Genomic DNA, 8,850 nt, shown 5'->3' on the forward strand with positions numbered 1-8,850 from the left:
CAGCTGCCGCTACCACAGCTTCGTAAGATCAGATGCAGTAGCACCTGTAGTAGTCAAGTGCTCAATAGGCATCGTTGTAATTAATGGACTCCCCATAACACAGTATAAGGCATGTACACTGCTCCATACTGTTCTCCGAACTGATCAGTAAAGTCTACCACACACCCTGTAAAGTCTACTGAGCACTCTTTCAACCAGTGTCACTCTTTACCACACCGATAGCAACGTCTCTGATCTCCAATTGCAGAAAGAGTCCAAAGCCAGGAAATTGACAATTGTACGTGCAGTCATTTGCCTTGAAACTGTTGGTCAAGACCCCTGATAGACTTCACCATATCCTCTGCCTGTTCCATGTGTACAAAGGCATACATTTTTATGATGTCACATTCGATGACTAAGCCGTACTCTTCAAATTTGACCAAAAGCTTTTGGTTAATACAAGTGGAACTGGCGTTGCCCCTGTGTAACTTGGTTAAAGCTTTGTTCTTATTCTTTCTGGCTTCCATATTAATGTTCACTCTCTGTAGCTTGCACTGGTGCAGGTTGCCTATGGCAAACTCAGTGGTCATCTTGTCCTCTATGAACACAAAGCCACAGTTCTTAATGATGTCACATTCCAGCACCTTCCCTTACTGCTCTAAGAGTTTGCAGATCTCATGCCCTGTGGCCTCCCATGGCAGATTTCCAATGAAAAGCTTCACCATATTGCCAAGAGCATCCAAGTGGTCTCACAAGTAGAGGCAACTCCTGCATTTGAGAAAACCCTACAACATGCAGCAGCCTTATTTACAATAGTCAGAAGCTGGAAAGAACTCAAATGTCCTTCAACAGAGGAATGGATACAGAAAATGTGGTACATTTACAAAATTTACTACTCAGCTAAAAAAAAAATGACACCATGAAAAGCTTAGGCAAATGGATGGAACTAGAGAATATCACACTGAGTGAGATAACTCAATCACAAAATGACATACATGGTATACATTCAATAATAGTTTGATATTAGCCCAAAAGTTCAGAATACCCATGATACCATTCACCGAACATATGAAGCTTAAGACGAAGGAATACCAAAATATGGATGCTTCATTCCTTTTTAGAAGGGGGATCAAAATACTCATGGGAGGAAATACGGGGACAAAGAGTGGAGCAGAGACTGAAGAAAAGGCATTCCAGAGACTGTCCCACCTGAGAATCCATCCCATATGTAGACACTAAATTCAGTCACTATTGCTGATGCCAAGAAGGACTAGCTGTCAGGAGCCTGATATGAATGTCTCCTGATATGAATGTATTACTGAGCACAGGGACCCCAGTGGAGGAGTTAGAGAAAGGACTGAAGGAGCTAAAGGGATTTGTAATCCTATAGGAAGAAGAACAGTATCAACTAACCAGATGCCCCAGACCTCCCAGAGCTCCTGGAGACTAAACCATCAATCAAAGAGTTTACATGGAGGGACTCATGGCTCCAGCTCATATGTAGCAGAGGATGGCATTGTGTGCCACCAATAGAAAGAGAGAGCCTTGGTTTTGTGAAGGCTTGTTTCCCTAGTATAGGGGAATGCCAGTGTGTTAAGGTGGGAATGAGTGGGTGGGAGTGGGAGAATTTTCATGGAAGCAGTGAGAGGGGGTATAGGAGGAGAAAACTGGATAATATTTGGAACATAAATACATAAAATGTCCAATAAAAACCATATAACACTTCCTCCAAAAAGGTCACACCTAGTTCAAGGACACATTTTCATATAGTGCCACTTCCTTGGCCAAGCATATTCAAATAGTGATAATGTAGTTTCTACAGGAGGCAAGCATACTGTTATGTAAAACGTAAACAGATATTTGCATATATTGAAGTTTTTCTATTAAGGGTGTCATAAGATACCTTATACTCCTATGAGATTGAGAGATATCATTTTAACTATTTAAAAGGCTCATGAGAAGACAGGAATATTTAGGGGGAAAAAAAAGACCTGGCAGTGGCATGAGAGCCACCAGAGCCACCAGAGCATGTGAAGAAGGAGAATCACGCAAAAGTTTAATTTGAAAAATAAAATAGATGTCTACGTATCTACATTTAGTGAAAGAAAATTTTAAAATGAAAGGAAGAAGACTGGATAAAAATAATCTAACAAAGTCAAAAGTTACTCTATGCTTCTCCTTATAAAATCATTCTAGAGTTCATGAATTACTTTCCAAAATAATTACTGACCCCTGCTAATTAAACATAAGATATGTGTCTGGAGAATTGGCCTACTGGTAATGGTATTGACTGTTCTTGTAGATGGCATTGATCTGCTAGGCAGCCTTTGAAGTAAGATCTATTTCATATACAAAATCAATTCTGTGGACTGCAGAATTAATTAAGAGAACTATTAAAATAATAATTTAAAGATGTTCTAAATATATAAGGAGGTAACAGTGCATAAGAAGTTTTAGAAAGTATCTAATGACTGGAATGAAATATTGCTCTTCAGGTGTCAGGGATACAAGAGAATAATTCAAAAGGGAATCCAATATACACACCTCATATTTCCACTGTTTATGACCACTGCTCTCTCAAGGGCAATAATTGGTCTCCGTCCAGGAATTATTGTCACAAAGCCTACAAAGTAGGGTATAACACTTTGCACTGCACCACCATCTACAAAGCAAGCCTCCTAGTTTTGATAATGTAAAATGATGGAATATAGTCACCAGAGTATGTGAATACAAAGCATGAATGAACCAGGATCTGTCACTCCCCGATCTATGTGGATAAAAAGAAAAGTTTTCAACTCAAGTGATCATCTTTTGCCAATCAAGGAAAATGCCAGTACTGTGATTGGGTCACTTTTAATTTTGTTGGAAGACAATGGGGCCCCACTGAAAACCTCAAACCATACAGGCAGTTGTTAAAAATATCTTTCTCTACAAAAACTGCTAGCCAGACCCTAATTCATGAAGAAGATATCTCTATTGAACACAAAATTGCTGAGCTGTTGACTCCATAGAAACTTAACCCCTGCATTTTGTAATAGGAAAGTAATCTTTATGCTATCAAAAAATAGCATAAAGACCAAAACAATCATAACTCCCTTAACTAAAATGTTGTATTGCATGTTAAATGTGCTAGGGTCTTGATTGCACAAAATTTGTGAGAGTAACCATTTAAGAACTGATTTGAATTAAGGTACAGTCATTAAAATGTAGCACATACTGTTGCTCCTTGGTTGGCACAGAAACTAAAATGAAGATGTCCCACCAACCCAGCTGAAAATAAATAAAACTTGTTGAAGAAAGAAAAAATAGTGATGAAATGACTCCTAATGGCATTCTACCATGTGCATAGAGCAGTGTGTAGTTCATCTTTCAGCAGAGAATTGTCTTCCAGTGGCATATGGGGACAAATGTAAAAACCCTCTACTAGACATTACACAGAGAATGAGAGATGTTGGGACATTCAACACTCAATGGAAAGTATTTATTAATTTCCTCCTTGCAGAGCTCAGGGAATTCCACATAAATGCAGGGAGAAACAGCAGAATAGGAGGACTACAGCAAGGAATCAAGAATTCTTAAATCAACATAATCAAGCACACATTGGCTTAGAGAAATTAAGAAAACAGCAAAGGGTGTACATGTATATATATATGTATGTATATATAATATTATATTAGTTTAGTGTAGTGAGGAAAGAAGTAAGACTATGAGTCTTATGCCTTCTGTTTTGGACTTTTCCTTATATTGTGTTGTCTTACACAATGTCAATCTGCTGATTTGTTTTATCATATTATATTTTATTTTACTATTAAGAATAAATGAATTAATAAATACCTGATCACTAGGATAAACATTAACAACTGAATTTTCATATATACATAATTACAGAGGAGAAGTTGGTTTTCTCTCACGTAATGACACTGGTGTAAATGAGACATTCCAGGATAGACCTCGTGTGTAGGAGTAATTGACCAACATAAAATGGACTCTTTGGTTTTTGTTTGTTTGTTTGTTTGTTTGTTTGTTTTGGGGGATGGGTTTGAAGTTTGGAGTGCTTTTGACATGATTTTATTTTATTTCCTTTTTTTACGAGGTTTTGATGTTACATTAGATACTTGTTTTTTGAGAAAGAACAAAGTTGTTTGGGAAGATAGGGAAAGAGAATGTGGAAGGACTTAAGGAAGGGAAGTTGAGCAAAATATATTTAAATTTGGAAATCATTTTAAATAATCAAAAATAAAAACAAAAACAAAAGAAAAATTATCTGAATGGTATGTGTTAAGTGATTTTACTTTTAAAAATTATTTATTTATTCGCTATACAGCCCAATATCTGCCCCCTTTTGTTCCTAGGATCCACTCACACAAGTCCTACCCACATTTCACCTCCCCCTTCTCTTTTAAGAGGGAAAGCTACCTTATAGTTGTCAACTCAACTAATCCCACCTTCCCTCAGCAAATCAAATCCCTGAAAGACTAGGCAAAAATCTCTTCCACCAAGGCGACACAAGACATTCCATTTAGTGGCACACAATTGGTAGGCAGGCAGGCTACAGACTGAGGGGCAACCTCTGCTCCAGTTGTTGGGTCCCAGCATTAAGATAAGTTTGCTCATCTGCTACTTATTTGCAGGCGGCCTAGGTCCTTCCTGTGCTTTCTCTTTGGTTGTTGATTCAGTCTCTGAGAGCTGCCAAAGGTCCATTCTTGATTCTATTGATCTTTCAGTGGAGTCCCTGTCCTCCTCAGGCCTCTCAAACTTTCTCCCAACTCTCCCATAAGACTCTTTGAGCTCCATCTAATGTTTGTGTGTGTGTTTCTGCATCTCTTTCTACTAGATGATTGGCGGAGCCTCTCAGAGGATGCTTAGGTTATGCTCCTGTCTGCAAGCATAATAGAGTATCACTAAAAGTTTCAGGGATTGGTTCTTGCCCATAGGATAGGTACCCATTTGGGGGAATCACTGTTTGTACATTTCATCAGTACCTCTTCTATATTTCTGTCTCTACATGTTTATGCAGCATACATCTTGGATTCAAGAGTTTTTGGATAAATGTCTGCCCTTATACCTCCAATAGGAGACTTTCCTAGTTACAGGAAGTGGCCACCTCAGGATCCATATCCCTATGGCTAGGGATATCTGAACTACAGTATTCCCATAGATGCTCTAAGGTCTCTCCACATACCCAATATCTGTCATGTCCGTAAAATTGACAACACACACACACACACACACACACACACACACACACACACATGAATGCACGCACATATACATTTTTTTTACCACCACCACTTTACTCCCCTCCCCATCTACACTTCCAGCCATTTTCCTCCTTGCATTGCACTCCAGTGTCTATTTTGTTTCTGTTCTGTGAAAGATTCAACTATTGTCCCTTGTACAAATCTTCTACAATTCTTCTTATTTGGCTTATTTGTGCCTATTGATTATAGCATGGTTATCCTGTACATAATGGCTACTATCTACTTATAAGTCAGTACATATTATGTACTTTTGGTTCAAGGTTACTTCACTTAGGATATTTTCTAGTTCCATCCATTTGCCAGTGAAATCCATGATGGACTTCATTTTAATGTCCGAGTAGTAACATATTTTATAAATAAACCACATATTCTTTATTCATTCTTCATTTGAGGAACATCTAAGTTGTTTCAAGTTTCTGTGTATTACAAACAAAGCTGCTATGAACACAATTGACCAAGTGTCCTTGTGAGATGGTATAGCATCTTTTGGGTATTTGACCAGGAGTGGTACAAAATGGACTTGAGGTATTAATATTCCAATTTTCTGAGAAAATTGATTTCCAGAGTGTTTTACAAGTTTGCACTCCCACCGGCAGTGATAGAGTGCTCTCCTTGCTACACAACATTACCAAACGTACTGTTTTTTGAGTTTTTGATATTAGCCATTCTGTTGGATATACAGTTTCAGAATCTCCTAGTCATCTTCATTTGCAGTTCCCTAATGACTAAGATACTGACTATTTCTTTAGGTGCTCCCCAGCAATTTGAGATGCCTCTGTTGAGAATTCTGTTTACTTCTGCAACTCATTTTCATTTGGGTTATTTAGATTGTTAGTATCTAGCATCTTGGGTTATTTATAGACATTGAATATCAGCACTCTGTAATATGTGGGATTTGTGAAAATTTTTTTCCAAATTCCAAGCTATCACTTTGTCCTAATGGCAGTGTTTCTGTGTCACGAAGTCCTATTTACTAGTTCTTGCCTGAGTCATTGGTGTTCTGATGAGGAAGTTGTCTTCTGCACTAACAAGTTCAATGCTATTTCATTCTTTCTGTCCTATTAATTTTAATGTATCTGGTTTAACATTAAGGTCTTTGATCCATTCTTCTACATGTAGACATTGAGTTAGACCAGCACCAATTATGGAAAATGCTCTCCCTTTTCAATTGTATGGTTTTGGCCACTTTGTCAAAAACTCAAGTGTCTGTAGATGTCTGGGTTTATTTCTGGGTCTACAATTCAAATCCATTTATTAATTTCTTTGTTTCTATACTGAGACCCTGTGGTTTTTTAATTACAATTTCTGTGTAGTAATGCTTGAAGTCAGAGATAGCAATACATACAGAAGTCTTTTTTGTAACTGTTCTGGATCCTTTTAACTATCATAGATTGTTTTGTTTTTCCATATAAAATTTGGAATTATACATTAAAATCTCAAAAGAACTATGTAATACTTTTGTTGCATTAAATCTATACATTGATTTTTTTTAAGATGGCCATTTTCACTATATTAATCCCACAATCCATGAGCATGGAAGATCTATTTATATTCTAATACCTTTCTCAATTTATTTTTTAAAGACTTGAGGTTCTTCTCATCCAAGTCTTTCACTTACTTAGAGTTACACCATGGTCTTTTATACATTATTTTTGGCTTTATGAAGCATATTTCCTTCCTAACTTCTTTATCAGCCTTTTACTTTCTTAGATAGTAGCTACTGGTTGTTTTTTGCATTAATTTTGTCTCTGACTAGTTTGCTGAGCGTGTTTTCTATATTGAACCACTCCTGCATAACTGACATGAAGCATACCTGTCATGGAAGATGATGTCTTTAATGTGTTCTTCGAATATTTGTGAGTATTTTATTTAGTATTTTTGTTACAATATTCATAAGGGAAGTTGTGAAATTCTTTTTCTTTGTTGAGTCTTTGTGTGTTTTAAGTTTCAGGGTGACTATGACCTCATAGAATGAGTTTAACAATAACCCTTCTGTTTGTATTTTGGGAAATAGTTTGAGGAGTATCAACATTAGGTCTTCTTTGAAAGTCTGGTAGAATTCTGTACTAAAACCGTGTGTTCCAGGGCATATTTTTTTTAAGTTGGGAGACTTTAATGACTTGTTCTATTTCATTCAGAGTTATAGGCCAAGGTGGATAGCTTGTCTGACCTTGATTCAGCTTTGATAATTGATATAGCTCTAGAAAATCATCCACTTCATTTAGATTTTTCAATTTTGTCAAGTACATGCTTTTAAAGGAAGACCTAATGATTCACTAAATTGCCTCAGTGCTTATTAAAGTTTCTCCCGTTTTATTTCTAATTTTCTTAATTTTGATAATGTCTCTTCCTTTCAGTAGCTTTGCTAAGGGTTTATCTATCTTGTTGCTTTCCCTAAAGAAACAGCTCTGTGCTTCCTTGATTTTTGTATTAATCTCTTGTTTCTACTTGATATTTTTCTCCCTGAGTTTTATTATTTCCTCCCATCTAATCCTCCTTGGGTTGTTTGCATGTGTTTTTTTTCCTAAAGGCTACAGATATATATTTAACGTATTCATATGAGAATGCTTTAGTTTATTAATGATTGTACTTAGTGCTATGAACTTTCCTCTTACCACTGATTTCCTAGTTTTCCATTAGTTTGAGCATGGTGTACCCTCATTTTCATTGAATTCTAGGATTCTTCTTCTTGGATCTATTAAGACTTGCTTTGTGACTAATTATATGGTCAGTTTTGAAGAAGATTCTACACGGTAATGAGAAGAAAGGATATTCTTTTGTTTTCATGTGAAAGATTATGTAAATATCTGTTAAATCTATTTGTTTATAACATGTGTTAGTTTCATTGTTTCTCTATTTAGTTTAAATTTTGATGACCTGTACATTGGTAAGAGTAAGCTATGGAATATTACTACTATTAAGGTGTCATTTTCAATGTGTGGAGGAAGCTTTAGTAATGTTCCTTTTATGAATGCAGGTGCCCTTGCATTTTGGATTAGATATGCAGAATTAAGATGTCCTCTTATTGAGTATTTACTTTGATGAGTATGAAGTGTTCTTCTCTATCTCTTTGATTGCTTTCTGTTGGGAATCTATTTTATTAAATATTGGTATGGCTATTACAGCTTGTGTCTTGGGTCAGTTTGTTTGGATAATTTTTCTCAGTTCTTTATATTAAAATATGGATGATCTTTGTTTCTGAGGTGTTTCTTGTATACAACAGAATAGCCAATTCTGTTTAAGCATCCATCCTGTGTGGCTGTGCCTTTTTACTGGGGAATAGAGTGCAGTGATGTTAAGATATTATAATGACAAATGATAATTATTTTCTTTTATTTAGATATTGGTGATGGTTCGTGTCTCTTTGGGTGGGGACAGAGGTCATGTGTTCCTATTCTATTAGTTTTAATCCTGTGAATTTTTTTTTATTTTTTGTGTTTTCTTTAATGTAATTGGTTTCATTGGGTTCAAGTTTGTCTTCTAGTATTTTATGTAGGCCTGGGTTGCTGAAAAGGTATTGTTTGATTTTTGTTTTGTCAGGGAGTATCTTGGTTTCTCTATTTATGCTAATTGAACATACTGTTGTGTATAATAGTCTGGGCTCACATCT

General features: G+C 36.2%; 1 pseudogene; it reads right to left on the reverse strand.

The window, feature by feature from the left end:
* Positions 1-287: 287 nt before the first annotated feature.
* LOC116894299 lies at positions 288-704 on the reverse strand (annotated as a pseudogene).
* Positions 705-8,850: the final 8,146 nt, after the last annotated feature.

This window comes from Rattus rattus, chromosome 2 (assembly GCF_011064425.1).
Source record: "Rattus rattus isolate New Zealand chromosome 2, Rrattus_CSIRO_v1, whole genome shotgun sequence".
In the NCBI taxonomy this organism is placed as follows: Eukaryota; Metazoa; Chordata; class Mammalia; order Rodentia; family Muridae; genus Rattus; species Rattus rattus.